This window comes from Bison bison, unplaced genomic scaffold (genome assembly GCF_000754665.1).
Source record: "Bison bison bison isolate TAMUID 2011002044 unplaced genomic scaffold, Bison_UMD1.0 scf7180017864390, whole genome shotgun sequence".
NCBI lineage: Eukaryota > Metazoa > Chordata > Mammalia > Artiodactyla > Bovidae > Bison > Bison bison.
Window position 1 is genome coordinate 1,723,130 of NW_011494962.1, and position 9,626 is coordinate 1,732,755.

Sequence of the window (9,626 nt, forward strand, 5' to 3'; positions counted from 1 at the left end):
TTCCACTGTTTCCCCATCTATTTGCCATGAAGTGATGGGACCGGATGCCATGATCTTCGTTTTCTGAATGTTGAGCTTTAAGCCAACTTTTTCACTCTCCTCTTTCACTTTCATCAAGAGGCTTTTGAGTTCCTCTTCACTTTCTGCCATAAGGGTGGTGTCATCTGCAGTATCTGAGGTTATTGATATTTCTCCCGGTTGGGGATAGCCCCCTGTTAATGACAGAAGAGTTGGTGAAAGGCATAATATAATAAACAGTAGACAGATTTTGGGTTTTGGGTAGATGCTCAAGAAGATTCAGGGGGTCCCTTGAGGCCTGATCCTCCTTTGCCTGTCAGGTCTCTTCCGCATGACCTTTGTCATGGGTGGCATCTCCCGTGGTGGCTCCCGGCATTGAAGTCCCTGGGATCTGTGTTATGGCATGTCATCTGCTTGGTATGTCCCCATAGGAAAAGATTAACAGGAAAAATATAATGAGTGATACAGACAAGGGGATGAGAGACCCAAGGCTGAAGAGAACTTGACTGTTATAATACTGATTTTTATGCATATCTTTTTTCCAAGTTAAGTCTTTCCTTTTCTAAATGCTGAACACAAAAGTATAAATTTTATGCTCAGAAGGTTAAAAATCAAAAAGAGACAGAATCCCAACATAATGGTGAAAACAACTCTATCTCTTCTGCACTTCAGCCAGAGAAAGAAGGGGTGAGAAAAACTAGATAGCTTGAGGAAGTAGAAGACACTGAGGCAGGCAGCACATCCAGTACTTAATGAGTTTCTCAGACTCCAGGAGAACTCAAAAACTCCTCTTATTACCTGGTGACCATCTAATATTTCTAGATGGAACACTAGTTTAATGCAATCTAGGAGAAGTATGAACATCACGCTAATCCATGTGAAGATGAAGTCAAACAAGGCACTATTCTTGCTTTTGACAAAGTCAGCACAGTTATTCCTGTTATAAATTATAACATTTCAATGATCATAAAAATCTTTTGATTACACTGGACATGACTGCAGAAGTGAAATCCTGGTTACTTTGGTCACTGCTGATAGAAGACCTCTCAAGTGATCTTTTGAAAATGATACAACGATTGAGAACACTCTTGTTCAGGGTTGTATTTTGGAGTCTGATTCAGTGCAAAAAAATATCCAATCATGAGATGAGAAAAATAGGTATCTTCCTAAAAAGCACTTACAAATGTGAAAACTCTTCAAAGGCAATCTTCAAACAAGCATGGGCTCATTGACTAATTCACTCTTTTGCCATTGTCACAGGCTGAATTCTTCATTTATGAGTTTGACTGAAGGTGAAGTCATATTTGCCAAGATGCAATTAAGGAGATTAATGACACTGTTTTGCGCTTTCTTCTACCTCAAGCAGGATATGGATTCATGGTGGAATTTAAAGTAACAAATTCCATCCCAGATTTCTATAAATTCTGATTTCTGAGATAATATGGCTCAGGATCCTGAATTCTTAATTGGCTATAATTTTAATTCAGTATCCTTAAAGGATATAAACACCATGCCCAGCTTTTATAAACTTTTTATTAATATATCTGACCTCAAGGCTTTCCTATTTCTGGCAAATCTTGGTAGACCTGAGCTCTACACCTCCTCACTCCTAGGCCACAAAATTCCAAATTGACTAGGATCTTATGTCCAAAGCATATAAGAAGAAAAATAGGAAGATGCTCTTTCTTCCCAGAGCCTTTTGCTTTCTTCTGTGTTCTCTCCTGATCTCACTGACCTTCCAACATGACAACATTCTCAGGTCTCATCTGAGTAGATTAGAATTTTGGAAGCTGGAAGGAAATTTCAAGGAGGAAACTACTGACCCCATTCACTTGTCCATGTAAAGTTCCAGACCTTAATAAGATGCTGTAGTAGGTTGAAATGTGTATCCCTAGCAAAAGGTATGACCAAGAGCTAACCCCTTGTATCTGTGAATGGGTTCTTATTTGGCAAAGAAGGCTTTGTAGATGTAGTTTGGAACTGGAATCTAAACATAATGATTGGTGTCCTTAGAGGCGAAGGGAGAGGAAGTTTCAACATACAGAAAGAAGACCATGTGAAGATGAAGGCCGGATTGGAGTTACTATTGCTACCATCAAAAGAATGCCTAAGTGCATCAGAAGATGGAAGAGGCAAGAAATAATTCTTCTGTAGAGCCTTCAGAGATTCATACTGATCCCTTCATTTCAGACCTCTAGACCCCAGAACTGTGAACAGTAAATTTCCGTTTTTTAAGGTGGCAAATTTGTGATAATTTCCTGGGAAACTAAACCAATGTTTCTATTATTGAAAAAATAATTAACAAACATTTAACATTTAATAACAGGATTTCCTTGGTGGCTCAGAGAGTAAAAAATCTGCCTGCAATCCAGGAGACTTGAGTTCAGAAGATCCCCTGGAGAAGGGCACGGCAACCCACTCCAGTGTTCTTGCCTGGAGAAACCCAGGGACAGAGGAGCTTGGTGGACCATAGTTCATGGGGTTGCAAAGAGTCAGACGCAACCAAGTGACTAACACTACTGCTAACATTTAACAAAATTTTAAATGAGGAGTTTCATGATTTTTTACTAACTGCATACATTCCTATAACCACGCCCCAGACCAAGAAACAGACACAATCAACTCCCCAGAAGACAACCTCAAGCCCCTTCTAGTTACAACCATACAATCTCCTGCTTTTTTATATTTATATGTACAAACTCATAGAGAACATAAATTTAGTTTCTTTCATTCACATCCAGTTTGTAAGATTCATCTATATGCTTACATATAATTGTATTTCATTTATTCTTACTGCTATACTGTACAGCCATGGAAGCCCATCTATTGGCAGTAGGGTAAATAAGCTGTGCATTGTTCAGTTTTTCTTCTCTTGCATAATTTTAAATGTCTCCTTTTTTTTCTTTTGTCACTCAGCTTCTCTACGGCATTTCTCCATTCTTTGTTTCTCTCTCCTCTTTCAAAAGCAATCATCATGAGACTGACATCTCAGACTCTGAATATTTCAACTCTCTTCCTTCCTTGCTGTGATCTGCCAGGATTCTTGTTCAATATTTTCATGTTTAACATGACTATTTTTCTTCATAAAGTGATTTTAGTCAAGTCTTAAATCATCACTCCATAATTAGGCCTTCTGTAAAATTTTTCCAGAAAGCTCTCATGCTAGTGCCAGGACCACCACAAATCTCCATAAGGAGATAGAGTTAAGCTGGGATTTTTTCATTGCTTGCCGATTCACTTCCTTTAATATTCTCTGTAATAAACCAGTAATCTAGTGAGTACACACGTCTTCTGAATTCCATGAGCCACTCTAGGAAATTAATCAAATCCAAGTAAGAGGTTGTTGGAATCTCCAATTTATAGCCAATAAGTCAAAAAACACAGGTAATAACCTGAGCTTACAACTGGCATCTGAAGTGAGGCTAGTCTTGTGGGACTGAGCCCTTTACCAGTGGGATCTGATGCCATCTTTAGGCAGGTAAGTTCAGAGTTGAGATCATTGCTTGGTGAAGTTGGAAAGATTCCCATACATCAGAATTGGGTGTCAGAATCAATAAATACATATGTACAAGACTACTCATAGCACTACTGTTTGTAATTGCAAAATATCAGAAACAAACGAACATAAACACAGAACCTGTTGGATCAACTCTGGTATATTCAGACAATGGAGTACTAAAAAGGTGTGAAAAAGAAAGAATTTCACAACTGGATGCAGTGATTTCTTACATATTGTAAAGTGAAAAAAGCATTGTGCAAACTATTCTTTATATAAGGAATATGGAAAAAATTAATACACACTTGCTTATTTTTTCAAAAATAAAATTGGGAGGAAGAAAACAGAAATGAATGAGATTAATAATTAATACTGAAATGAAATGAAATTTATGAGTGTGAATGATCACATTCTCAGTATACCTTTTGTATAATTTTGACTCTTAAAGATGATGTTATTATTTTACATTAAAAATATAAAATAAAGGCAGGGGAAAAAACAAACTACAATAACAAACAAATTTCACTTTTTCAAATGAATAATATAACCATGCTAAAAGGAAAGAAAGAGAACTTACCAAAGTTACTTTGGAACACAGCATTTTGAATTTATGCCCTGATATAGTTATATATGAGCTGCAACAAAATACTGAACTGTAGTTAATAGTGTTTTCTTCCTCCCTTTTCCCCTTTCCTCCCCTCCCTCTTCTTTCCTTTCTCCCTTCATTCCTTCTTTCTTTCATGCTTCCTTTCTCTCACTCTTCCTTTTTTCTTTCCTTCCTTCCTCCTTTCTCTTCCTTCTAGAAGAGAAATGAGTTAACAAGCCAGAAACTACTTGTAGTGTATGTTAGGACTGAATAAATAAATAAATAAACTGAACAGTTCAGTTCAGTTCAGTTGCTCAGTTGTGTCAAACTCTTTGCAACCCCATGGACTGCAGCACACCAGGCCTCGAGGTCCACCACCAACTCCTGGAGTTTACTCAAACTCATGTCCATTGAGTCGGTGATGCCATCCACCATCCAACCATCCCCTTCTCCTCGTGCCTTCAATCTTGTCCAGCATCAGAGTCTTTTCAAATGAGTCAGTTCTTTGCATCAGTTGGCCAAAGTATTGGAGTTTCAGCTTCAGCATCAGTCATTCCAATGAATATTCAGGACTGATTTCCTTTAGGATGGACTCATTGGATCTCCTTGCAGTTCAAGAGTCTTCTCCAACACCACAGTTCAAAAGCATCCATTCTTTGGCACTCAACTTTCTTTATGGTCCAACTTTCACATCCATACATGACTACTGGAAAAACCATAGCTTTGACTAGACGAACCTTTAACTGAACAAATGAGAGCCATATCTTTCATGGTTAAAAAGAGGATTTGCAACATGGTAAGAAGGAAGCTTTGGAGAAGGAAATGGCAACCCACTCCAGTATTCTTGCCTGGAGAATTCCAGGGACAGAGAAGCCTGGTAGGCTGCAGTCCATGGGGTCACTAAGAGTTGGACACGACTGAATGACTTCATTTTCATTTTTCACTTTCATGCATTGGAGAAGGAAATGGCAACCCACTCCAGTATTCTTGCCTGGAGAATCCCAGGAATGGAGGAGCCTGGTGGGCTGCTGTCTATGGGGTCTCACAGAGTCGGACACGACTGAAGCAGCTTAGCAGCAGCAGCCAGAAGGAAGCTTGTGATTTTTAATTGGAATTTTCTAATTATAATTAACATCAGCATAGATGCATCATACATTACAAATAGAGAGATACATAGACAGAGGCAGAGAGAGAGAAAGAAGTAAGTAGGTGTGTGTAATGTTTGTATACAACAAAAGTTTGGTTTTCAAATGCCCTTGTTCCCTCAAATAAATGAAGACTTCTTGCAGAAATAATGAATCCAGGGCTGGGTGAGGAAAAGCACAAAGTGAGCCTGAAATGTTTTGGTTTGAAAGAATGTAAGGAAACATGAAAGAAGAATGGGGACATGTCAAAAGGACACAAGAGACAATTTGAAGTGGTTCTTACTTGACAAATCTAGAAAAATGTGGGCATTAAAATAAGTAAGAGAAGTAATATAATAATAATAATTCACTGAGTTATTTTTGGTGAAGTACTATCAATGCTTCAGGGAATTCAATTAAAACACAAATAGAAATCTTGTTTTAGAAACTTACTCCTACCAGCAACATCTTTATAGTAAATAATCTCCAAGTAATTTTCGGTCTGAGATTGATGGTTGGGAGAAACCACTGGCAAAAGAAGGAGGCTCCCCAAGACACTTAATTTGTATATGGGATTAAAATCTCATTGAAAAGTGACATTCCCTGAGATGTAGTCAAAATCATTTTGTAAGATTTTAGTTATGTTCAAAACACAGTTAAAACCACTGCAAGAAAGCAGAAAGTGAAACAGATTTTCAGGAATTTCATCACTAGATTACTTTCTTGAAGCATCCATTTCTTCCCAAATCTGTCATGGAATTCTAAGAAGTTTCTCTTTTTCCCAGCACTTTAATGGCTTCAGTACCCTCAAAGAGTCTTGCTTCAGCTTCCTGTTTCCTAGCATTAGAATCAATGAGTGTCCCCAGGGATAGAGGAGTCTGGTTGTTATACCAATAATGAACAACAGTTTGTTTTCAGGCATAGTACTACTACCTGATATTTGTATGGCAGTGCCTACAAAATACAAGATAAAGAGGATAATAAAAGACACCAAAATCTTCATTGCTTGGATATGTGCTTCAGTGCTGGGATCTCTGAATCCTGTGGCATTCAATCACATCTTTCTGTTGTGTCTCCAAAGGGAAGTGACTAATAAGAAACATGTAATCAGGCATAGTACAAAGACAAGAATGACTCCAATATTGAGCAGAATCTGATTTGTCAAGTATTCACTTTTATGCATGGTGATCAGCCAGGTTGTGCTTCTGTTCTTCATAATATTATTAGTACTAGGCTTTGCAATGCTTGGAAAAGCAAATAACCATGAAATAAGCAAGGACCCCATGAAAAGGAGAAGAACCCTGTTGATGTGACACTTCAGCCAGAGAAAAATGCAGTGGGAATAATTGGCTATCTTCAGGAAATAGAAGATGCTGAGGCTGGTGGCAAACCAGATACTTGATTGATTCATAATTATCTGTAAGTAAACTATATATTGACTTATATTACCAGACAAATATATATCTGGAAAAAACATCCTTATATATGCATCTGTAATTATCATCCATATCAGGCAAAATCTGGAAGAGGCTAAGCCAGTGAGAATAAGGCTGACAGTAGAGATCTTCTTGCTTTTCACACAGTCAATGCAGCTTACAATTCCAATGAATCCATTCCCTAAGACCCCCAATACCGATTCACTGACTGCTACATAAATGAGGAGGCCTTCCACTATATTCAGCATGTTTGCCAATCCTTAATAATATTCCTGTTTCATTAATTTTCGATTACCTGCTGCAGAAAAAGGCATGTATTGTTGCTTGAAGGCAGGATGATTTTCTTCTTTTTCATTTCATAAAGACAAAATGGACCCAATTATTTCCTTGTTATGGAATCCAAAATAGCCTCACAGAGACCCCTCTACTTATGTACATAAAATGTAGCTAGTCTACAGAACACACATCCAAACTGAACGCCTACCCACAATTTGTTAAGATGCAAATAAAAGTTTCTGTTTCTTGGAGTCTACTTGTCCTCCTGAGACTATTTTGCATTTGTTACCCTGAATTGTGCAGTAGGAGTGCCAGACACATACCTACAGAAAACAGAGCAGAATAGAAACATAAATTGGACTTTATCATTTTTTAATGTCAACAGTGACATTGTCATTTATATTGTGTTAATAATGACAGGAGGCTTCCCAGGTGGCTCAGCAGGTAAAGAATCTGCCTGTAATGCAAGGAATGCCAGAGACTATGTTCGATCCCTGGGTCAGGAAGATCCCCTGGAGGATGGCAGGCAACCTACTCCAGTATTCTGGCCTGGAGAACGCCATGGACAGAGGAGCCTGGTGGGCTATATCCCATGGGGTCACAAAGAGTCGGACACGACTGAGCAACTAAGCACAGCACAGCACAATAATGACAGTTTATTTATATAAAGCAAAAACAGTGTATAGAAGAGATGAATGAATTTAGCCACTGTAAAGCAAAGCTGCTTCTTTGAAAAGATCAATAAAATGGATTAGCCTTTAGTCATACTGACTAAGGGTTTTCCAGTTGGCTCAGTGGTAAAAAATCTGCTTGTAAATCCAGGAGTCTCAGGAAATGTGGGTTTGATCCTTGGGTCAGGAACACCTCCTTGAAAAGGAAATCGCTACCCACTCCAGTACTTTTACCTGGAAAATTCCATGGACAGAGGAGTCTGGCTAGCCAAAGTCCATGGGGGCCACAAAAATTCAGACACAGTCTAGCACCTGAGCGAGCATGCAAGCATGCTAAGAATAAAAGAGAGGCCAGGAGTGAAATGCAGTATCACAACTGATCCCATGGACATTTAAAGGAATATTAGGAGTAATTCTATGTCTCCAATTTGATAAATTAGGTGAAATGTACCAACTCTTTGAAAAACATCCAATGCCAACACTCACACAAGAAGAACTAGGAATGTGAATAGGTCTAATCCTGTTATTAAAATGAGGGGCTAATCAATAACCTTCTAAAACAGAAAGCAACAGGCCAAGGTGGAGTCATGGTAAATTGCAACAAACTTTTAAGGAATATAGCGCAGGCGGCTGCGACATGGTGCGCCATAGCGCAGCCGAGAGGAGCCACCCCACATCCGAGGTCAGGGGCAGAAGCCGGGAGGACCCCATGCCCGAAGGGCTGTGGCCAAGAGTTACCCCACGTCCGAGGTCAGGGGCAGCGGCCGAGAGTACCAGACTGCGACGGCGCAGGAACAGCGGAAAGGCGCTACCCCGTGTCCGAGGTCAAGGGGGGCTGCTGAGAGGAGGTACCCAGCGTCCGAGGTCAGGGGCAGCGGCCGGGAGGAGCTACCCCACGCCCCTAAGCCCGAGGCCAGGGGCTGCGGTGGGAGAAGCTACCCCAGGCCCCCACGCCGGAGGCCAGGGGTGGCGGATGGGAGGAGCAACCCATTCCCGAGGCCAGGGGGGGCAATGAGAGGAGTTACCCCGCGTCCGGGGTCAGGAGCAGCGGCTGGGAGGAGCTACTCCACGCCCCTAAGCCTGAGGCTAAGGGCGGCGGCGGGGAGGAGCAACCGCACGTCCAAGGAGCCCTGGCTGCACAGGCACAGGAGGGCCTAGAGGAGCTATCCCACATTGAAGGTCAGGAAGGGTGGCGGTGAGGAGATACCCCTCGTCGAAAGTAAGGAGCAATGGCTGCACTTTGCTGGAGCAGCTGTGAAGAGATACCCCACGCCCAAGGTAAGAGAAACCCAAGTAAGACGGTAGGTGTTGCCAGAGGGCATCAGAGGGCAAACACACTGAAACCATACTCACAGAAAACTAGTCAATCTAATCACACTAGGACCACAGCCTTGTCTAACTCAATGAAACTAAGCCATGCCCGTCGGGCAAACCAAGATGGGCGGGTCATGGTGGAGAGATTTGACAGAATGTGGTCCACTGGAGAAGGGAATGGCAAACCACTTCAGTATTCTTGCCTTGAGAAACCCATGAACAGTATTAAAAGGCAAAATGATAGGATACTGAAAGAGAAACTCCCCAGGTCAGTAGGTGCCCAATATGCTACTGGAGATCAGTGGAGAAATAACTCCAGAAAGAATGAAGGGATGGAGCCAAAGCAAAAACAATACCCAGCTGTGGGTATGACTGGTGATAGAAGCAAGGTCCAATGCTATAAAGAGCAATATTGCATAGGAACCTGGAATGTCAGGTCCATGAATCAAGGCAAATTGGAAGTGGTCAAACAAGAGATGGCAAGAGTGAAAATTGACATTCTAGGAATCAGAGAACTGAAATGGACTGGAATGGGTGACTTTAACTCAGATGACTATTATATCTACTACTGCAGACAGGAATCCCTCAGGAGAAATGGAGTGGCCATCATGGTCAACAAAAGAGTCTGCAATGCAGTACTTGGATGCAATCTCAAAAACGACAGAATGATCTCTGTTCATTTCCAAGGCAAACCATTCAATATCA

General features: G+C 40.7%; 1 pseudogene; it reads right to left on the reverse strand.

The window, feature by feature from the left end:
• Positions 1 to 5,975: 5,975 nt before the first annotated feature.
• On the reverse strand, positions 5,976 to 6,908 carry LOC105002155 (annotated as a pseudogene).
• Positions 6,909 to 9,626: the final 2,718 nt, after the last annotated feature.